We start from the raw sequence: 21,893 nt of genomic DNA, 5'->3' as shown, positions 1-21,893 counted from the left end.
CCAGTCTCACTCTCCCCGTACCAGTGCCAGTCTCACTCTCCCCGTACCAGTGCCAGTCGCACTCTCCCCGTACCAGTGCCAGTCTCACTCTCCCCGTACCAGTGCCAGTCTCACACTCCCCGTAACAGTGCCAGTCTCACTCTCCCCGTACCAGTGCCAGTCTCACTCTCCCCAGAGCAATGCCAGTCTCTCTCACCCCGCATCAGTGCCAGTCTCTCACCCTGCATCAGTGCCAGTCTCTCTCACCCTGCCTCAATGCCAGTCTCTTTCACCCTGCATCAGTGCCAGTCCCTCAGCCTGCATCAGTGCCAGTTTCTCACCCTGCATCAGTGCCAGTCTTTCACCCTGCATCAGTGCCAGTCTCTCTCTCACTGCATCAGTGCCAGTCTCTCTCACACTGCATCAGTGCCAGTCTCTCTCACACTGCATCAGTGCCAGTCTCTCTCACACTGCATCAGTGCCAGTCTCTCTCACACTGCATCAGTGCCAGTCTCTCTCACCCTGCATCAGTGCCAGTCTCTCTCAACCTGCATCAGTGCCAGTCTCTCTCACCCTGCATCAGTGCCAGTCTCTCTCACCCTGCATCAGATCCAGTCTCTCTCGCCCTGCATCAGTGCCAGTCTCTCTCGCCCTGCATCAGTGCCAGTCTCTCTCGCCCTGCATCAGTGCCAGTCTCTCTCGCTCTGCATCAGGACAAGTCTCTCTCTCCCTGCAGCAGGGCCAGTCTCTCTCTCCCTGCAGCAGGGCCAGTCTCTCTCTCCCTGCAGCAGGGCCAGTCTCTCTCTCCCTGCTGCAGGGCCAGTCTCTCTCTCCCTGTAGCAGGGCCAGTCTCTCTCTCCCTGTAGCAGGGCCAGTCTCTCTCTCCCTGTAGCAGGGCCAGTCTCTCTCTCCCTGTAGCAGGGCCAGTCTCTCTCTCCCTGTAGCAGGGCCAGTCTCTCTCTCCCTGTAGCAGGGCCAGTCTCTCTCTCCCTGTAGCAGGGCCAGTCTCTCTCTCCCTGTAGCAGGGCCAGTCTCTCTCTCCCTGTAGCAGGGCCAGTCTCTCTCTCCCTGTAGCAGGGCCAGTCTCTCTCTCCCTGTAGCAGGGCCAGTCTCTCTCTCCCTGTAGCAGGGCCAGTCTCTCTCTCCCTGTAGCAGGGCCAGTCTCTCTCTCCCTGTAGCAGGGCCAGTCTCTCTCTCCCTGTAGCAGGGCCAGTCTCTCTCTCCCTGTAGCAGGGCCAGTCTCTCTCTCCCTGTAGCAGGGCCAGTCTCTCTCTCCTTGTAGCAGGGCCAGTCTCTCTCTCCCTGTAGCAGGGCCAGTCTCTCTCTCCCTGTAGCAGGGCCAGTCTCTCTCTCCCTGTAGCAGGGCCAGTCTCTCTCTCCCTGTAGCAGGGCCAGTCTCTCTCTCCCTGTAGCAGGGCCAGTCACTCTCTCCCTGTAGCAGGGCCAGTCTCTCTCTCCCTGTAGCAGCGCCAGTCTCGCTCTCCCCTGCACCTGTGCCAGTCTCGCTCTCCCCTGCACCTGTGCCAGTCTCGCTCTCCCCTGCACCTGTGCCAGTCTCGCTCTCCCCTGCACCTGTGCCAGTCTCGCTCTCCCCTGCACCTGTGCCAGTCTCTCTCTCGCTGCATCAGGGCCAGTCTCTCTACCGCTGTAGCAGGGCCAGTCTCTCTACCGGTGTAGCAGGGCCAGTCTCTCTCTCCCTGTAGCAGGGCCAGTCTCTCTCTCCCCGTAGCAGGGCCAGTCTCTCGCTCCACGTAGCAGGGCCAGTCTCTCTCTCCCCGTAGCAGGGCCAGTCTCTCTCTCCCCGTAGCAGGGCCAGTCTCTCTCTCCCCGTAGCAGGGCCAGTCTCTCTCTCCCCGTAGCAGGGCCAGTCTCACTCTCCCTGTAGCAGGGCCAGTCTCTCTCTCCCCGTAGCAGGGCCAGTCTCTCTCTCCCCGTAGCAGGGCCAGTCTCTCTCTCCCCGTAGCAGGGCCAGTCTCTCCGTCCCCGTAGCAGTGCCAGTCTCTCTCTCCCTGTAGCAGGGCCAGTCTCTCTCTCCCTGTAGCAGCGCCAGTCTCTCTCTCCCTGTAGCAGCGCCAGTCTCTCTCTCCCTGCATCAGTTCCAGTCTCTCTCTCCCTGTAGCAGAGCCAGTCTCTCTCTCCCCGGAACAGTGCCAGTCTCTCTCTCACCGGAGCAGTGCCAGTCTCTTTCGGTAGCAGTGCCAGTCTCTCTCTCCCCGTAGCAGTGCCAGTCTCTCTCTCCCCGTAGCAGTGCCAGTCTCTCTCTCCCCGTAGCAGGGCCAGTCTCTCTCTCCCCGTAGCAGGGCCAGTCTCTCTCTCCCCGTAGCAGGGCCAGTCTCTCCGTCCCCGTAGCAGTGCCAGTCTCTCTCTCCCTGTAGCAGGGCCAGTCTCTCTCTCCATGTAGCAGGGCCAGTCTCTCTCTCCCTGTAGCAGGGCCAGTCTCCCTCTCCCTGTAGCAGGGCCAGTCTCTCTCTCCCTGTAGCAGGGCCAGTCTCTCTCTCCCTGTAGCAGGGCCAGTCCCTCCGACCCCGTAGCAGGGCCAGTCTCTCTCTCCCTTGTAGCAGGGCCAGTCTCTCTCTCCCCGTAGCAGGGCCAGTCTCTCTCTCCCCGTAGCAGGGCCAGTCTCACTCTCCCCGTAGCAGGGCCAGTCTCTCTCTCCCTGTAGCAGGGCCAGTCTCTCTCTCCCTGTAGCAGTGCCAGTCTCTCTCTCCCTGTAGCAGGGCCAGTCTCTCTCTCCCTGTAGCAGGGCCAGTCTCTCTCTCCCTGTAGCAGGGCCAGTCTCTATCTCACCGTAGCAGGGCCAGTGTCTCCGTCCCCGTAGCAGGGCCAGTCTCTCTCTCCCTGTAGCAGGGCCAGTCTCTCTCTCCCTGTAGCAGCGCCAGTCTCTCTCTCCCTGTAGCAGCGCCAGTCTCTCTCTCCCTGTAGCAGCGCCAGTCTCTCTCTCCCTGCATCAGTTCCAGTCTCTCTCTCCCCGTAGCAGTGCCAGTCTCTCTCTCCCCGTAGCAGAGCCAGTCTCTCCCTCCCCGGAACAGTGCCAGTCTCTCTCTCACCGGAGCAGTGCCAGTCTCTTTCGGTAGCAGTGCCAGTCTCTCTCTCCCCGTAGCAGTGCCAGTCTCTCTCTCCGCGTAGCAGTGCCAGTCTCTATCTCCCCGTAGCAGGGCCAGTCTCTCTCTCCCCGTAGCAGGGCCAGTCTCTCTCTCCCCGTAGCAGTGCCAGTCTCTCTCTCCCTGTAGCAGTGCCAGTCTCTCTCTCCCCGGAGCTGTGCCAGTCTCTCTCTCCCCGTAGCAGTGCCAGTCTCTCTCTCCGCGTAGGAGAGCAAGTCTCTCTCCCCCTGTAGCAGTACCAGTCTCTCTCTCCCTGTAGCAGGGCCAGTCTCCCTCTTCCTGTAGCAGGGCCAGTCTCTCTCTCCCTGTAGCAGGGCCAGTCTCTCTCTCCCCGTAGCAGGGCCAGTCTCTCTCTCCCCGTAGCAGGGCCAGTCTCTCCGTCCCCGTAGCAGGGCCAGTCTCTCTCTCCCTGCATCAGTGCCAGTCTCTCTACCGCTGTAGCAGTGCCAGTCTTTCCGTCCCCGTAGCAGGGCCAGTCTCTCCGTCCCCGTAGCAGGGCCAGTCTCTCCGTCCCCGTAGCAGGGCCAGTCTCTCCGTCCCCGTAGCAGGGCCAGTCTCTCCGTCCTCGTAGCAGGGCCAGTCTCTCCGTCCCCGTAGCAGGGCCAGTCTCTCCGTCCCCGTAGCAGGGCCAGTCTCTCCGTCCCCGTAGCAGGGCCAGTCTCTCCTTCCCCGTAGCAGGGCCAGTCTCTCCGTCCCCGTAGCAGGGCCAGTCTCTCTCTCCCTGCATCAGTGCCAGTCTCTCTACCGCTGTAGCAGTGCCAGTCTTTCCGTCCCCGTAGCAGGGCCAGTCTCTCCGTCCCCGTAGCAGGGCCAGTCTCTCCGTCCCCGTAGCAGGGCCAGTCTCTCCGTCCCCGTAGCAGGGCCAGTCTCTCCGTCCTCGTAGCAGGGCCAGTCTCTCCGTCCCCGTAGCAGGGCCAGTCTCTCCGTCCCCGTAGCAGGGCCAGTCTCTCCGTCCCCGTAGCAGGGCCAGTCTCTCCTTCCCCGTAGCAGGGCCAGTCTCTCCGTCCCCGTAGCAGGGCCAGTCTCTCCCTCCCCGTAGCAGGGCCAGTCTCTCCCTCCCCGTAGCAGGGCCAGTCTCTCCCTCCCCGTAGCAGGGCCAGTCTCTCTCTCCCCGTAGCAGTGCCCGTCTCTCTCTCCCCGTAGGAGAGCCAGTCTCTCTCCCCCAGTAGCAGGGCCAGTCTCTCTCACCGTAGCAGTGTCAGTCTCTTTCGGTAGCAGTGCCAGTCTCCCTCTCCCCGTAGCAGGGCCAGTCTCTATCTCACCGTAGCAGGGCCAGTCTCTCTCTCCCTGTAGCAGGGCCAGTCTCTCTCTCCCTGTAGCAGGGCCAGTCTCTCTCTCCCTGTAGCAGGGCCAGTCTCTCTCTCCCCCGAACAGTGCCAGTCTCTCTCTCACCGGAGCAGTGCCAGTCTCTTTCGGTAGCAGTGCCAGTCTCTCTCTCCCTGTAGCAGTGCCAGTCTCTCTCTCCCCGTAGCAGTGCCAGTCTCTATCTCCCCGTAGCGGGGCCAGTCTCTCTCTCCCCGTAGCGGGGCCAGTCTCTCTCTCCCCGTAGCAGTGCCAGTCTCTCTCTCCCCGTAGCAGGGCCAGTCTCTCCCTCCCCGTAGCAGGGCCAGTCTCTCCCTCCCCGTAGCAGGGCCAGTCTCTCTCTCCCCGTAGCAGTGCCCGTCTCTCTCTCCCCGTAGGAGAGCCAGTCTCTCTCCCCCAGTAGCAGGGCCAGTCTCTCTCACCGTAGCAGTGTCAGTCTCTTTCGGTAGCAGTGCCAGTCTCCCTCTCCCCGTAGCAGGGCCAGTCTCTATCTCACCGTAGCAGGGCCAGTCTCTCTCTCCCTGTAGCAGGGCCAGTCTCTCTCTCCCTGTAGCAGGGCCAGTCTCTCTCTCCCTGTAGCAGGGCCAGTCTCTCTCTCCCCCGAACAGTGCCAGTCTCTCTCTCACCGGAGCAGTGCCAGTCTCTTTCGGTAGCAGTGCCAGTCTCTCTCTCCCTGTAGCAGTGCCAGTCTCTCTCTCCCCGTAGCAGTGCCAGTCTCTATCTCCCCGTAGCGGGGCCAGTCTCTCTCTCCCCGTAGCGGGGCCAGTCTCTCTCTCCCCGTAGCAGTGCCAGTCTCTCTCTCCCCGGAGCTGTGCCAGTCTCTCTCTCCCCGTAGCGGGGCCAGTCTCTCCGTCCCCGTAGCAGTGCCAGTCTCTCTCTCCCTGTAGCAGTGCCAGTCTCTCTCTCCCCGGAGCTGTGCCAGTCTCTCTCTCCCCGTAGCAGTGCCAGTCTCTCTCTCCGCGTAGGAGAGCAAGTCTCTCTCCCCCTGTAGCAGTGCCAGTCTCTCTCTCCCTGTAGCAGGGCCAGTCTCCCTCTCCCTGTAGCAGGGCCAGTCTCTCTCTCCCTGTAGCAGGGCCAGTCTCTCCGTCCCCGTAGCAGGGCCAGTCTCTCCGTCCCCGTAGCAGGGCCAGTCTCTCCGTCCCCGTAGCAGGGCCAGTCTCTCCGTCCCCGTAGCAGGGCCAGTCTCTCCGTCCCCGTAGCAGGGCCAGTCTCTCCGTCCCCGTAGCAGGGCCAGTCTCTCCGTCCCCGTAGCAGGGCCAGTCTCTCCGTCCCCGTAGCAGGGCCAGTCTCTCCGTCCCCGTAGCAGGGCCAGTCCCTCCGTCCCCGTAGCAGGGCCAGTCTCTCCGTCCCCGTAGCAGGGCCAGTCTCTCCGTCCCCGTAGCAGGGCCAGTCTCTCCGTCCCCGTAGCAGGGCCAGTCTCTCCGTCCCCGTAGCAGGGCCAGTCTCTCCGTCCCCGTAGCAGGGCCAGTCTCTCCGTCCCCGTAGCAGGGCCAGTCTCTCCGTCCCCGTAGCAGGGCCAGTCTCTCCGTCCCCGTAGCAGGGCCAGTCTCTCCGTCCCCGTAGCAGGGCCAGTCTCTCCGTCCCCGTAGCAGGGCCAGTCTCTCCGTCCCCGTAGCAGGGCCAGTCTCTCCGTCCCCGTAGCAGGGCCAGTCTCTCCGTCCCAGTAGCAGGGCCAGTCTCTCCCTCCCCGTAGCAGAGCCAGTCTCTCTCCCCCAGTAGCAGGGCCAGTCTCTCTCACCGTAGCAGTGTCAGTCTCTTTCGGTAGCAGTGCCAGTCTCCCTCTCCCCGTAGCAGGGCCAGTCTCTATCTCACCGTAGCATTTCCAGTGTCTCCGTCCCCGTAGCAGGGCCAGTCTCTCTCTCCCTGTAGCAGGGCCAGTCTCTTTCTCCCTGTAGCAGGGCCAGTCTCTCTCTCCCTGTAGCAGGGCCAGTCTCTCTCCTCCTGTAGCAGTGCCAGTCTCTCAGCCCCTGTGGAGGTGCCAGTCTCTCTCTCCCCTGTAGCAGTGCCAGTCTCTCTCTCCGTGGAGCAGTGCCAGTCTCTCTCTCTGTAGCATTGCCAGTCTCTCTCTCCCTGGGGCAGTGACAGTCTCTCTCTCCCTGTAGCAGGGCCAGTCTCTCTCTCCCCGTAGCAGGGCCAGTCTCTCTCTCCCCGTAGCAGTGCCAGTCTCTCCCACCCGGTAGTAGGGCCTGTCTCTCTCTCCCCGTAGCAGAGCCAGTCTCTCTCTCACCCTGCATCAGGGCCAGACTCTCTCTCCCTGCATCAGGGCCAGTCTTTCTCTCTGTAGCAGTGCCAGTCTCTCTCTCCATGGGGCAGTGCCAGTCTCTCCCTCCCCGTAGCAGGGCCAGTCCCTCTCGCCCTGTAGCAGGGCCAGTCCCTCTCACACTGCATCAGTGCCAGTGTCTCTCACACTGCATCAGTGCCAGTCTCTCTCACCCTGCATCAGTGCCAGTCTCTCTCACCCTGCATCAGTGCCAGTCTCTTTCACCCTGCATCAGTGCCAGTCTCTCTCACCCTGCATCAGTGCCAGTCTCTCTCACCCTGCATCAGTGCCAGTCTCTCTCGCCCTGCATCAGTGCCAGTCTCTCTCGCCCTGCATCAGTGCCAGTCTCTCTCGCCCTGCATCAGTGCCAGTCTCTCTCGCCCTGCATCAGTGCCAGTCTCTCTCTCCCTGCAGCAGGGCCAGTCTCTCTCTCCCTGCAGCAGGGCCAGTCTCTCTCTCTCTGCAGCAGGGCCAGTCTCTCTCTCCCTGCAGCAGGGCCAGTCTCTCTCTCCCTGCAGCAGGGCCAGTCTCTCTCTCCCTGCAGCAGGGCCAGTCTCTCTCTCCCTGTAGCAGGGCCAGTCTCTCTCTCCCTGTAGCAGGGCCAGTCTCTCTCTCCCTGTAGCAGGGCCAGTCTCTCTCTCCCTGTAGCAGGGCCAGTCTCTCTCTCCCTGTAGCAGGGCCAGTCTCTCTCTCCCTGTAGCAGGGCCAGTCTCTCTCTCCCTGTAGCAGGGCCAGTCTCTCTCTCCCTGTAGCAGGGCCAGTCTCTCTCTCCCTGTAGCAGGGCCAGTCTCTCTCTCCCTGTAGCAGGGCCAGTCTCTCTCTCCCTGTAGCAGGGCCAGTCTCTCTCTCCCTGTAGCAGGGCCAGTCTCTCTCTCCCTGTAGCAGGGCCAGTCTCTCTCTCCCTGTAGCAGGGCCAGTCTCTCTCTCCCTGTAGCAGGGCCAGTCTCTCTCTCCCTGTAGCAGGGCCAGTCTCTCTCTCCCTGTAGCAGGGCCAGTCCCTCCGACCCCGTAGCAGGGCCAGTCTCTCTCTCCCTTGTAGCAGGGCCAGTCTCTCTCTCCCCGTAGCAGGGCCAGTCTCGCTCTCCCCTGTAGCAGTGCCAGTCTCGCTCTCCCCTGCACCTGTGCCAGTCTCGCTCTCCCCTGCACCTGTGCCAGTCTCTCTCTCCCCTGCACCTGTGCCAGTCTCTCTCTCGCTGCATCAGGGCCAGTCTCTCTACCGCTGTAGCAGGGCCAGTCTCTCTACCGGTGTAGCAGGGCCAGTCTCTCTCTCCCTGTAGCAGGGCCAGTCTCTCTCTCGCCGTATCAAGGCCAGTCCCTCTCTCCCTGTAGAAGTGCCAGTCTCTCTCTCCCTGTAGCAGCGCCAGTCTCTCTCTCCCCGTAGCAGGGCCAGTGTCTCTCTCCCTGTAGCAGGGCCAGTCTCTCTCTCCCCGTAGCAGGGCCAGTCTCTCGCTCCCCGTAGCAGGGCCAGTCTCTCTCTCCCCGTAGCAGGGCCAGTCTCTCTCTCCCCGTAGCAGGGCCAGTCTCTCTCTCCCCGTAGCAGGGCCAGTCTCTCTCTCCCCGTAGCAGGGCCAGTCTCTCTCTCCCCGTAGCAGGGCCAGTCTCTCTCTCCCCGTAGCAGGGCCAGTCTCACTCTCCCCGTAGCAGGGCCAGTCTCACTCTCCCCGTAGCAGGGCCAGTCTCTCTCTCCCCGTAGCAGGGCCAGTCTCTCTCTCCCTGTAGCAGGGCCAGTCTCTCTCTCCCTGTAGCAGGGCCAGTCTCTCTCTCCCTGCAGCAGGGCCAGTCTCTATCTCACCGTAGCAGGGCCAGTGTCTCCGTCCCCGTAGCAGGGCCAGTCTCTCTCTCCCTGTAGCAGGGCCAGTCTCTCTCTCCCTGTAGCAGCGCCAGTCTCTCTCTCCCTGTAGCAGCGCCAGTCTCTCTCTCCCTGCATCAGTTCCAGTCTCTCTCTCCCCGTAGCAGTGCCAGTCTCTCTCTCCCTGTAGCAGAGCCAGTCTCTCTCTCCCCGGAACAGTGCCAGTCTCTCTCTCCCCGGAACAGTGCCAGTCTCTCTCTCACCGGAGCAGTGCCAGTCTCTTTCGGTAGCAGTGCCAGTCTCTCTCTCCCCGTAGCAGTGCCAGTCTCTCTCTCCCCGTAGCAGTGCCAGTCTCTCTCTCCCCGTAGCAGGGCCAGTCTCTCTCTCCCCGTAGCAGGGCCAGTCTCTCTCTCCCCGTAGCAGGGCCAGTCTCTCTCTCCCCGTAGCAGGGCCAGTCTCTCTCTCCCTGTAGCAGTGCCAGTCTCTCTCTCCCCGTAGCAGTGCCAGTCTCTCTCTCCCCGTAGCAGTGCCAGTCTCTCTCTCCCCGTAGCAGTGCCAGTCTCTCTCTCCGCGTAGGAGAGCAAGTCTCTCTCCCCCTGTAGCAGTGCCAGTCTCTCTCTCCCTGTAGCAGGGCCAGTCTCCCTCTCCCTGTAGCAGGGCCAGTCTCTCTCTCCCTGTAGCAGGGCCAGTCTCTCTCTCCCCGTAGCAGGGCCAGTCTCTCCGTCCCCGTAGCAAGGCCAGTCTCTCTCTCCCTGCATCAGTGCCAGTCTCTCTACCGCTGTAGCAGTGCCAGTCTCTCTACCGCTGTAGCAGTGCCAGTCTCTCCCCGTAGCGGGGTCAGTCTCTCACTCCCCTGTAGCAGGGCCAGTCTCTCTCTCCCCTGTAGCAGGGCCAGTCTCTCTCTCCCTGCACCAGTGCCAGTCTCTCTCTCTCCGTATCAGTGCCAGTCTCTCTCTCTCTGTATCAGGGCCAGTCACTCTCTCCCTGTAGCAGGGCCAGTCTCTCTCCCTGTAGCAGCGCCAGTCTCTCTCTCCCTGCATCAGTGCCAGTCTCTCTCTCCCCGTAGCAGTGCCAGTCTCTCTCTCCCTGTAGCAGGGCCAGTCTCTCTCTCCCCGGAGCAGTGCCAGTCTCTCTCCCTGTAGCAGTGCCAGTCTCTCCGTCCCCGTAGCAGTGCCAGTCTCTCTCTCCCCGTAGAAGGGCCAGTCTCTCTCTCCCCGTAGCAGGGCCAGTCCCTTCGTCCCCGTAGCAGGGCCAGTCTCTTTCGGTAGCAGTGCCAGTCTCTCTCTCCCCGTAGCAGGGCCAGTCTCTCTCTCCCTGTAGCAGGGCCAGTCTCTCCGTCCCCGTAGCAGGGCCAGTCTCTCTCTCCCCTGTAGCAGGGCCAGTCTCTCTCTCCCCTGCACCAGTGCCACTCTCTCTCTCCCCTGCACCAGTGCCACTCTCTCTCTCCCTGTAGCAGGGCCAGTCTCTCTCTCCCTGTAGCAGGGCCAGTCTCTCTCTCCCTGTAGCAGGGCCAGTCTCTCTCTCCCCTGCACCAGTGCCACTCTCTCTCTCCCTGTAGCAGGGCCAGTCTCTCTCTCCCTGTAGCAGGGCCAGTCTCTCTCTCCCTGTAGCAGGGCCAGTCTCTCTCTCCCTGTAGCAGGGCCAGTCCCTCTCTCCCTGTAGCAGGGCCAGTCTCTCTCTCCCCGTAGCAGTGCCAGTCTCTCTCTCCCCGTAGCAGTGCCAGTCTCTCTCTCCCCGTAGCAGTGCCAGTCTCTCTCTCCCCGTAGCAGTGCCAGTCTCTCTCTCCCCGTAGCAGTGCCAGTCTCTCTCTCCCCGTAGCAGTGCCAGTCTCTCTCTCCCCGTAGCAGTGCCAGTCTCTCTCTCCCCGTAGCAGTGCCAGTCTCTCTCTCCCCGTAGCAGTGCCAGTCTCTCTCTCCCCGTAGCAGTGCCAGTCTCTCTCTCCCCGTAGCAGTGCCAGTCTCTCTCTCCCCGTAGCAGTGCCAGTCTCTCTCTCCCCGTAGCAGTGCCAGTCTCTCTCTCCCCGTAGCAGTGCCAGTCTCTCTCTCCCCGTAGCAGTGCCAGTCTCTCTCTCCCCGTAGCAGTGCCAGTCTCTCTCTCCCCGTAGCAGTGCCAGTCTCTCTCTCCCCGTAGCAGTGCCAGTCTCTCTCTCCCCGTACCAGTGCAAGTCTTTCTCTCCCCGTACCAGTGCCAGTCTCTCTCTCCCTGTAGCAGGGCCAGTCTCTCCATCCCTGTAGCAGGGCCTGTCTCTCTCTCCCCGTAGCAGGGCCAGTCTCTCTCTCTCCCCGTAGCAGGGCCAGTCTCTCTCGCTCCCCGTAGCAGTGCCAGTCTCTCCGTCCCCGTAGCAGTGCCAGTCTCTCTCCCCCTGTAGCAGGGCCAGTCCCTTTCGGTAGCAGTGCCAGTCTCTCTCTCCCCGTAGCAGGGCCAGTCTCTCTCACCGTAGCAGTGCCAGTCTCTTTCGGTAGCAGTGCCAGTCTCTCTCTCCCTGTAGCAGGGCCAGTCTCTCTCTCCCTGTAGCAGGGCCAGTCTCCCCGTCCCCGTAGCAGGGCCAGTCTCTCCGTCCCCGTAGCAGGGCCAGTCTCTCCGTCCCCGTAGCAGGGCCAGTCTCTCTCTCCCCTGCACCAGTGCCAGTCTCTCTCTCCCCGTAGCAGGGCCAGTCTCTCTCACCTTGTAGCAGGGTCAGTCTATCTCTCCCCTGCACCAGTGCCAGTCTCTCCGTCCCCGTAGCAGGGCCAGTCTCTCTCTCCCTGCAGCGGTGCCAGTCTCTCTCTCTCCGTATCAGGGCCAGTCTCTCTCTCCCTGTAGCAGGGCCAGTCTCTCTCTCCCTGTAGCAGCGCCAGTCTCTCTCTTCCTGCATCAGCGCCAGTCTCTCTACCGCTGTAGCAGGGCCAGTCTCTCTACCGCTGTAGCAGGGCCAGTCTCTCTACCGCTGTAGCAGGGCCAGTCTCTCTACCGCTGTAGCAGGGCCAGTCTCTCTCTCTCCCTGTAGCAGGGCCAGTCTCTCTCTCTCCCTGTAGCAGGGCCAGTCTCTCTCTCTCCCTGTAGCAGGGCCAGTCGCTCTCTCCCCCTGTAGCAGTGCCAGTCGCTCTCTCCCCCTGTAGCAGTGCCAGTCTCTTTCGGTAGCAGTGCCAGTCTCTCTCTCCCCGTAGCAGTGCCAATCTCTCTCTCCCTGTAGCAGTGCCAGTCTCTCTCTCCCCCTGTAGCAGTGCCAGTCTCTTTCGGTAGCAGTGCCATTCTCCCTCTCCCCGTAGCAGTGCCAGTCTCCCTCTCCCCGTAGCAGTGCCAGTCTCCCTCTCCCCGTAGCAGTGCCAGTCTCTCTCTCCCCGTAGCAGTGCCAGTCTCTCTCTCCCCGTAGCAGTGCCAGTCTCTCTCTCCCCGTAGCAGTGCCAGTCTCTCTCTCCCCGTAGCAGTGCCAGTCTCTCTCTCCCCGTAGCAGTGCCAGTCTCTCTCTCCCCGTAGCAGTGCCAGTCTCTCTCTCCCTGTAGCAGGGCCAGTCTCTCTCTCCCTGTAGCAGGGCCAGTCCCTCTCTCCCTGTAGCAGTGCCAGTCTCTCTCTCCCCGTAGCAGTGCCAGTCTCTCTCTCCCTGTAGCAGGGCCAGTCTCTCTCTCCCTGTAGCAGGGCCAGTCCCTCTCTCCCTGTAGCAGGGCCAGTCCCTCTCTCCCTGTAGCAGGGCCAGTCCCTCTCTCCCTGTAGCAGGGCCAGTCTCTCTCTCCCCGTAGCAGTGCCAGTCTCTCTCTCCCCGTAGCAGTGCCAGTCTCTCTCTCCCCGTAGCAGTGCCAGTCTCTCTCTCCCCGTAGCAGTGCCAGTCTCTCTCTCCCCGTAGCAGTGCCAGTCTCTCTCTCCCCGTAGCAGTGCCAGTCTCTCTCTCCCCGTAGCAGTGCCAGTCTCTCTCTCCCCGTAGCAGTGCCAGTCTCTCTCTCCCCGTACCAGTGCAAGTCTTTCTCTCCCCGTACCAGTGCCAGTCTCTCTCTCCCTGTAGCAGGGCCAGTCTCTCCATCCCTGTAGCAGGGCCTGTCTCTCTCTCCCCGTAGCAGGGCCAGTCTCTCTCTCTCCCCGTAGCAGGGCCAGTCTCTCTCGCTCCCCGTAGCAGTGCCAGTCTCTCCGTCCCCGTAGCAGTGCCAGTCTCTCTCCCCCTGTAGCAGGGCCAGTCCCTTTCGGTAGCAGTGCCAGTCTCTCTCTCCCCGTAGCAGGGCCAGTCTCTCTCACCGTAGCAGTGCCAGTCTCTTTCGGTAGCAGTGCCAGTCTCTCTCTCCCTGTAGCAGGGCCAGTCTCTCTCTCCCTGTAGCAGGGCCAGTCTCCCCGTCCCCGTAGCAGGGCCAGTCTCTCCGTCCCCGTAGCAGGGCCAGTCTCTCCGTCCCCGTAGCAGGGCCAGTCTCTCTCTCCCCTGCACCAGTGCCAGTCTCTCTCTCCCCGTAGCAGGGCCAGTCTCTCTCACCTTGTAGCAGGGTCAGTCTATCTCTCCCCTGCACCAGTGCCAGTCTCTCCGTCCCCGTAGCAGGGCCAGTCTCTCTCTCCCTGCAGCGGTGCCAGTCTCTCTCTCTCCGTATCAGGGCCAGTCTCTCTCTCCCTGTAGCAGGGCCAGTCTCTCTCTCCCTGTAGCAGCGCCAGTCTCTCTCTTCCTGCATCAGCGCCAGTCTCTCTACCGCTGTAGCAGGGCCAGTCTCTCTACCGCTGTAGCAGGGCCAGTCTCTCTACCGCTGTAGCAGGGCCAGTCTCTCTACCGCTGTAGCAGGGCCAGTCTCTCTCTCTCCCTGTAGCAGGGCCAGTCTCTCTCTCTCCCTGTAGCAGGGCCAGTCTCTCTCTCTCCCTGTAGCAGGGCCAGTCGCTCTCTCCCCCTGTAGCAGTGCCAGTCGCTCTCTCCCCCTGTAGCAGTGCCAGTCTCTTTCGGTAGCAGTGCCAGTCTCTCTCTCCCCGTAGCAGTGCCAATCTCTCTCTCCCTGTAGCAGTGCCAGTCTCTCTCTCCCCCTGTAGCAGTGCCAGTCTCTTTCGGTAGCAGTGCCATTCTCCCTCTCCCCGTAGCAGTGCCAGTCTCCCTCTCCCCGTAGCAGTGCCAGTCTCCCTCTCCCCGTAGCAGTGCCAGTCTCTCTCTCCCCGTAGCAGTGCCAGTCTCTCTCTCCCCGTAGCAGTGCCAGTCTCTCTCTCCCCGTAGCAGTGCCAGTCTCTCTCTCCCCGTAGCAGTGCCAGTCTCTCTCTCCCCGTAGCAGTGCCAGTCTCTCTCTCCCCGTAGCAGTGCCAGTCTCTCTCTCCCCGTAGCAGTGCCAGTCTCTCTCTCCCTGTAGCAGGGCCAGTCTCTCTCTCCCTGTAGCAGGGCCAGTCTCTCTCTCCCTGTAGCAGGGCCAGTCCCTCTCTCCCTGTAGCAGGGCCAGTCCCTCTCTCCCTGTAGCAGGGCCAGTCCCTCTCTCCCTGTAGCAGGGCCAGTCCCTCTCTCCCTGTAGCAGGGCCAGTCCCTCTCTCACTGTAGCAGGGCCAGTCCCTCTCTCCCTGTAGCAGGGCCAGTCCCTCTCTCCCCGTAGCAGTGCCAGTCTCTCTCTCCCCGTAGCAGTGCCAGTCTCTCTCTCCCCGTAGCAGTGCCAGTCTCTCTCTCCCCGTAGCAGTGCCAGTCTCTCTCTCCCCGTAGCAGTGCCAGTCTCTCTCTCCCCGTAGCAGTGCCAGTCTCTCTCTCCCTGTAGCAGGGCCAGTCTCTCTCTCCCTGTAGCAGGGCCAGTCCCTCTCTCCCTGTAGCAGGGCCAGTCCCTCTCTCCCTGTAGCAGGGCCAGTCCCTCTCTCCCTGTAGCAGGGCCAGTCCCTCTCTCCCTGTAGCAGGGCCAGTCCCTCTCTCACTGTAGCAGGGCCAGTCCCTCTCTCACTGTAGCAGGGCCATTCTCTCCCCCTCCATGTATTTTTTTTTTATTTGATCATGCGATGAGGGCATCACTGGCCAGGCCAGCATTTATTGCCCATCCATAAGTGCCTTTGCTCAGAGGGCATTCTAAGAGTCAACCACATTGCTGTGGGTCTGGTGTCATGTGTGGGCCAGGCCAGGAAAGGACAGCAGATTTCGTGGCGCCACTCTCCCTCCACCTCTGGCGCCAGCCTCACTCCATTTATTACTGCCCGTGTTACTCCCTGAACATGTGCGGCGCATGGTAATGCGAGCCTAACTCACCCCTTCCCGTGCCAGTCTCTCCCTCGTGCCAGTCTCACACTACCTGCAGCGGCGTCAGTCTCGCTCCCCCTGGAGTAGTAGCAGTGTCACACCCGCTCCCCCAGTAGTATCACACCCGCTCCCCCAGTAGTGTCACACCCGCTCCCCCAGTAGTGTCACACCCGCTCCCCCAGTAGTGTCACACCCGCTCCCCCAGTAGTGTCACACCCGCTCCCCCAGTAGTGTCACACCCGCTCCCCCAGTAGTGTCACACCCGCTCCCCCAGTAGTAGTGTCACACCCGCTCCCCCAGTAGTAGTGTCACACCCGCTCCCCCAGTAGTGTCACACCCGCTCCCCCAGTAGTGTCACACCCGCTCCCCCAGTAGTAGTGTCACACCCGCTCCCCCAGTAGCAGCGTCACACCCGCTCCCCCAGTAGTAGCGTCACACCCGCTCCCCCAGTAGTAGCGTCACACCCGCTCCCCCAGTAGTAGCGTCACACCCGCTCCCCCAGTAGTAGCGTCACACCCGCTCCCCCAGTAGTAGCGTCACACCCGCTCCCCCAGTAGTGTCACACCCGCTCCCCCAGTAGTGTCACACCCGCTCCCCCAGTAGTAGTGTCACACTCGCTCCCCCCCGTAGTAGTGTCACACCCGCTCCCCCAGTAGTAGCGTCACACCCGCTCCCGCAGTAGTAGTGTCACACCCGCTCCCCCAGTAGCAGTGTCACACTCGCTCCCCCAGTAGCAGTGTCACACTCGCTCCCCCTGTAGTAGCGTCACACCCGCTCCCCCAGTAGTAGTGTCACACCCGCTCCCCCAGTAGTAGTGTCACACCCGCTCCCCCAGTAGTGTCACACCCGCTCCCCCAGTAGTAGTGTCACACCCGCTCCCCCAGTAGTAGCGTCACACCCGCTTCTCCAGTAGTAGCGTCACACCCGCTCCCCCAGTAGTAGCGTCACACCCGCTCCCCCAGTAGTAGCGTCACACCCGCTCCCCCAGTAGTAGCGTCACACCCGCTCCCCCAGTAGTGTCACACCCGCTCCCCCAGTAGTGTCACACCCGCTCCCCCAGTAGTAGTGTCACACTCGCTCCCCCCCGTAGTAGTGTCACACTCGCTCCCCCAGTAGCAGTGTCACACTCGCTCCCCCAGTAGCAGTGTCACACTCGCTCCCCCAGTAGCAGTGTCACACTCGCTCCCCCAGTAGCAGTGTCACACTCGCTCCCCCAGTAGCAGTGTCACACTCGCTCCCCCAGTAGCAGTGTCACACTCGCTCCCCCAGTAGCAGTGTCACACTCGCTCCCCCAGTAGCAGTGTCACACTCGCTCCCCCAGTAGCAGTGTCACACTCGCTCCCCCAGTAGCAGTGTCACACTCGCTCCCCCTGTAGCAGTGTCACACTCGCTCCCCCAGTAGCAGTGTCACACTCGCTCCCCCAGTAGCAGTGTCACACTCGCTCCCCCTGTAGCAGTGTCACACTCGCTCCCCCTGTAGTAGTGTCACACTCGCTCCCCCCCGTAGTAGTGTCACACTCGCTCCCCCCCGTAGTAGTGTCACACTCGCTCCCCCCGTAGTTGTGTCACACTCGCTCCCCCCGTAGTTGTGTCACACTCGCTCCCCCCTGTAGTTGTGTCACACTCGCTCCCCCCTGTAGTTGTGTCACACTCGCTCCCCCCTGTAGTAGTGTCACACTCAATCCCCCTGGAGTAGTGTCACACTCACTCCCCCTGTAGTAGTGCCACACTCACTTCCCCCCAGTAGTAGTGACACACTCACTCCCCCTGCAGTAGTAGTGTCACACTCACTCCCCCTGTAGTAGTGTCACACTCACTCCCCCTGTAGTAGTGTCACACTCACTCCCCCTGTAGGAGTGTCACACTCACTCCCCCTGTAGGAGTGTCACACTCACTCCCCCTGTAGGAGTGTCACACTCACTCCCCCTGTAGGAGTGTCACACTCACTCCCCCTGTAGTAGTGTCACACTCACTCCCCCCTGTAGTAGTGCCACACTCACTCCCCCTGTAGTAGTGCCACACTCACTCCCCCCTGTAGTAGTGTCACACTCACTCCCCCTGTAGTAGTGTCACACTCACTCCCCCTGCAGTAGTGTCACACTCACTCCCCCTGCAGTAGTGTCACACTCACTCCCCCTGCAGTAGTGTCACACTCACTCCCCCTGCAGTAGTGTCACACTCACTCCCCCTGCAGTAGTGTCACACTCACTCCCCCTGCAGTAGTGTCACACTCACTCCCCCTGTAGTGCCACACTCACTCCCCCTGTAGTAGTGTCACACTCACTCCCCCTGTAGTAGTGCCACACTCACTCCCCCTGTAGTAGTGTCACACTCACTCCCCCTGCAGTAGTGCCACACTCACTCCCCCTGCAGTAGTGTCACACTCACTCCCCCTGCAGTAGTGTCACACTCACTCCCCCTGTAGTAGTGTCACACTCACTCCCCCTGTAGTAGTGTCACACTCACTCCCCCTGCAGTAGTGCCACACTCACTCCCCCTGCAGTAGTGTCACACTCACTCCCCCTGTAGTAGTGTCACACTCACTCCCCCTGTAGTAGTGTCACACTCACTCCCCCTGTAGTAGTCACACTCACTCCCCCTGTAGGAGTGTCACACTCACTCCCCCTGTAGGAGTGTCACACTCACTCCCCCTGTAGTAGTGTCACACTCACTCCCCCTGTAGTAGTGTCACACTCACTCCCCCTGTAGTAGTGTCACACTCACTCCCCCTGTAGTAGTGTCACACTCACTCCCCCTGTAGTAGTGTCACACTCACTCCCCCTGTAGTAGTAGTAGTGTCACACTCACTCCCCCTGTAGTAGTAGTAGTGTCAGTCTCTCCCAGTAGTGCTGACTAACCCTGGCATTGGCCCCAGCCTGGCTGACAGGTACTCACCGAAATCTGTGGCTGGTTGTGGGTGGCTGGGTGGGTGGAGGGCAGTCCTGCCAGATTCCCACAGATCCTTTCACTCTCAGCCCCCACTCTCTCCCTCTCTCTCACTGTGGGAAGCCCAGGCTCCAAAATGGTGAATGGAGCTGGCCCAGCTCGGATCCCGACCAATCGGCGGCGCCCCCGCCCCTGATGGGCGGACGCGCCCACTAATGGGCGTCAGGCGTCATGGAGGCGGGGCCCATGGCCCGACCAATCGGGTGGGGCCGAGGCCCGCGGCCGCCCCGCAGTTGTTTACCAATCGGCCTTCGCGCCTGCGCCGGGCCGCCGGCCGCGCGCCACCCGCCGGGAGTAGTAGTCCTCCCATGACGTCATGACGAGTGGAGCCCCGGATGGAGCTGGCGGTCGCGGACTACAATTCCCTGTATGCACCGCGATGGCCTCTCCGCCTCCTCCTCCTCCTTATCCAGACAGAAAACACTAGAACAAACCCTGGGAGATGTCAACCTGTCAGCAGGGGGAGGGTGGAAGCAATAACACGCACACAATCCTTCAGTTCAAGTCAGTTCGGGGACTTACTATCTTTCATCGGCCCCTCTTTTTGGAATCGGCTTTTCCTGCTTCGGAGGCCCGCTTGCTGATTGAGCCGGCCACAGGCCTGGCAACAAGGCTCAGCCAATGAGAAGGCGTCTAGCTCCCTCTGCCCCTCCCCCCCACTCCCGTGACGTGCGGTTTGGGTTGCCAGGTGACGTCACCTGACAGAGGAAGCGCAAGCGGTTGCCAGGCGCCGCAGCCGGCCAATGGGAAAGCTCTCCTCCACAGCTACCACCACCCCCCTCCCCTCCGGTGTAGCCGCTAGTTGCTGTCACCGTCGGCAGCCACTTCTCCGATTGGACCGGCGCCGCTGGCCAATGGGAGCTCTGCTCTTGCACTCCCTTCTGACATCCCTGGTTGCTCACCAACACTGGGATAGAAAAAGGGGGCGGGGTCCAGGCCGGCCGGCCAATAAGCCATCGGTAAAAGCCGATGACGTAATTGAAGGAGAGTGAAATTGTTGAGTTGAGCGAGGAGGCGGGGCTCGGCGCAGGAGGACACTGGGTGAGCCGGCCTTGAGCCACTCTGTCACACATCCGGGTTGAGTGCGCACTGAAGATATAGTGAAGGGAAAAAGTGCAGCTAGGATGTCAGTATCGTGAGCTGTGCACAGATATAGTGAGCTTTGCACCATTATAAAAAGCTGTGCAAAGATATAGTGAGCTTTACACCATTATAAAAAGCTTTACACTGATATAGTGAGCATTACACCATTATAAAAAGCTGTGCACAGATATAGTGAGCTTTACACCATTATAAAAAGCTGTGCACAGATATAGTGAGCTTTACACCATTATAAAAATGTTTACACTGATACAGTGAGCTTTACACCATTATAAAAAGCTGTGCACTGATATAGTGAGCTTTACACCATTTTAAAAAGCTGTGCACTGATATAGTGAGCTTTACACCACTATAAAAAGCTTTACACTGATATAGTGAGCTTTACACCATTATAAAAAGCTTTACACTGATATAGTGAGCTTTACACCGTTATAAAAAGCTGTGCACAGATATAGTGAGCTTTACACTATTATAAAGAGCTGTGCACAGATATAGTGAGCTTTACACAATTATAAAAAGCTGTTCACAGATATAGTGAGCTTTACACTATTATAAAGAGCTGTGCACAGATATAGTGAGCTTTACACAATTATAAAAAGCTGTTCACAGATATAGTGAGCTTTACACTATTATAAAAAGCTGTTCACAGATATAGTGAGCTTTACACAATTATAAAAAGCTGTGCAAAGATATAGTGAGCTTTACACCATTATAAAAAGCTTTACACTGATATAGTGAGCTTTACACCATTATAAAAAGCTGTGCACAGATATAGTGAGCTTTACACCATTATAAAAAGCTGTGCACAGATATAGTGAGCTTTACACCATTATAAAAATGTTTACACTGATACAGTGAGCTTTACACCATTATAAAAAGCTGTGCACTGATATAGTGAGCTTTACACCATTTTAAAAAGCTGTGCACTGATATAGTGAGCTTTACACCACTATAAAAAGCTTTACACTGATATAGTGAGCTTTACACCATTATAAAAAGCTTTACACTGATATAGTGAGCTTTACACCGTTATAAAAAGCTGTGCACAGATATAGTGAGCTTTACACCATTATAAAAATGTTTACACTGATATAGTGAGCTTTACACCATTATAAAAAGCTGTGCACTGATATAGTGAGCTTTACACCATTTTAAAAAGCTGTGCACTGATATAGTGAGCTTTACACCATTATAAAAAGCTTTACACTGATATAGTGAGCTTTACACCATGATAAAAAGCTTTACACAGATATAGTGAGCTTTACACCTTTACAAAAATGTTTACACTGATATAGTGAACTTTACACCATTATAAAAAGGTTTCAACTGATATAGTAAGCTTTACACCATTATAAAAAGCTGTGCACTGATATAGTGAGCTTTACACCATTATAAAAAGCTGTGCACTGATATAGTGAGCTTTACACCATTATAAAAAGCTTTACACTGATATAGTGAGCTTTACACCATGATAAAAAGCTTTACACTGATATAGTGAGCTTTATACCATTATAAAAAGCTTTACACTGATCTAGTGAGCTTTACACCATGATAAAAAGCTTTACACTGATATAGTGAGCTTTACACCATGATAAAAAGCTTTACACTGATATAGTGAGCTTTACACCATTATAAAAAGCTTTACACTGATATAGTGAGCTTTACACCATGATAAAAAGCTTTACACAGATATAGTGAACTTTACACCTTTACAAAAATGTTTACACTGATATAGTGAACTTTACACCATTATAAAAAGGTTTCAACTGATATAGTGAGCTTTACACCATTATAAAAAGCTTTACACTGATATAGTGACCTTTACATCATTATAAAAAGGTTTACACTGATATAGTGAGCTTTACACCATTATAAAAAGCTGTGCACAGATATAGTGAGCTTTACACCATTATAAAAAGCTTTACACTGATAGAGTGAGCTTACACCATTATAAAAATGTTTACACTGAAATAGTGAGCTTTACACCATTATAAAAAGCTTTACACTGATATAGTGGCCTTTACATCAATATAAAAAGGTTTACACTGATATAGTGAGCTTTACTCCATTATAAAAAAGGTTTACACAGATATAGTGAGCTTTACAGCATTATAAAAAACTTTACACTGATGTGGGCTTTACACCATTATAAAAAGCTTTACACTGATATAGTGAGCTTTACACCATTATAAAAAAGGTTTACACAGATATAGTGAGCTTTACACCATTATAAAAAGCTTTACACTGATATAGTGAGCTTTACACCATTATAAAAAGCTTTACACAGATATAGTGAGCTTTACACCATTATAAAAATGTTTACACTGATTTAGTGAACTTTACACCATTATAAAAAGGTTTACACTAATATAGTGAGCTTTACACCTTTATAAAAAGCTTTACACTGATATAGTGAGATTTACACCATTATAAAAATGTTTATACTGATATAGTGAACTTTACACCATTATAAAAATGTTGACATTGATATAGTTAGCTTTACACCATTATAAAAATATTTACACTGATATAGTGAACTTTACACCATTATAAAAAGTTTTCCACTGATATAGTGAGCTTTACACCATTATAAAAAGGTTTACACTGATATAGTGAGCTTTACACCATTATAAAAAAGTTTCACACAGATATAGTGAGCTTTACACCATTTTAAAAAGCTTTACACTGATATAGTGAGCTTGCGCCATTATAAAAAGCTTTACACTGATATAGTGAGCTGTACACCATTATAACAAGCTTTACACTGATATAGTGAGCTTTACACCATTATAAAAAGGTTTACACAGATATAGTGAGCTTTACACTATTATAAAAAGCTGTGCACAGATATAGTGAGCTTTACACCATTATAAAAATGTTGACATTGATATAGTTAGCTTTACACCATTATAAAAAGCTGTTCACAGATATAGTGAGCTTTACACCATTATAAAAAGCTTTACACTGATATAGTGAGCTTTACACCATATTAAAAAGCTTTACACTGATATAGTGACCTTCACACCATTATAAAAAGCCTTACACTGATAGAGTGAGCTTGCACCATTATAAAAATGTTTACACTGATATAGTGAGCTTTACACCATTATAAAAAGCTTTACACTGATATAGTGACCTTTACATCATTATAAAATGTTTACACTGATATAGTGAGGTTTACACCATTACAAAAAAGGTTTACACAGACATAGTGAGCGTTACAGCATTATAAAAAATTTTACACTGATGTGGGCTTTACACCATTATAAAAAGCTTTACACT

At 57.3% G+C, this 21,893-nt stretch overlaps 1 protein-coding gene across 1 annotated transcript in view; it reads right to left on the bottom strand.

The window, feature by feature from the left end:
* LOC144673795 (protein capicua homolog) overlaps positions 1–17,672 on the bottom strand; it is a gene marked incomplete at its 3' end in the record, with an annotated part of 86,298 nt that extends 68,626 nt beyond the window's left edge. The window contains 1 exon segment of the mRNA XM_078535454.1: positions 17,456–17,672.
* Between the last annotated feature and the right edge of the window lie 4,221 nt (positions 17,673–21,893).

Source organism: Cetorhinus maximus, unplaced genomic scaffold (genome assembly GCF_964194155.1).
Source record: "Cetorhinus maximus unplaced genomic scaffold, sCetMax3.hap1.1 HAP1_SCAFFOLD_470, whole genome shotgun sequence".
In the NCBI taxonomy this organism is placed as follows: Eukaryota; Metazoa; Chordata; class Chondrichthyes; order Lamniformes; family Cetorhinidae; genus Cetorhinus; species Cetorhinus maximus.
The sequence above is the reverse complement of the archived record's forward strand: the minus strand, read 5'-3'. Positions and strand labels throughout refer to the sequence as shown.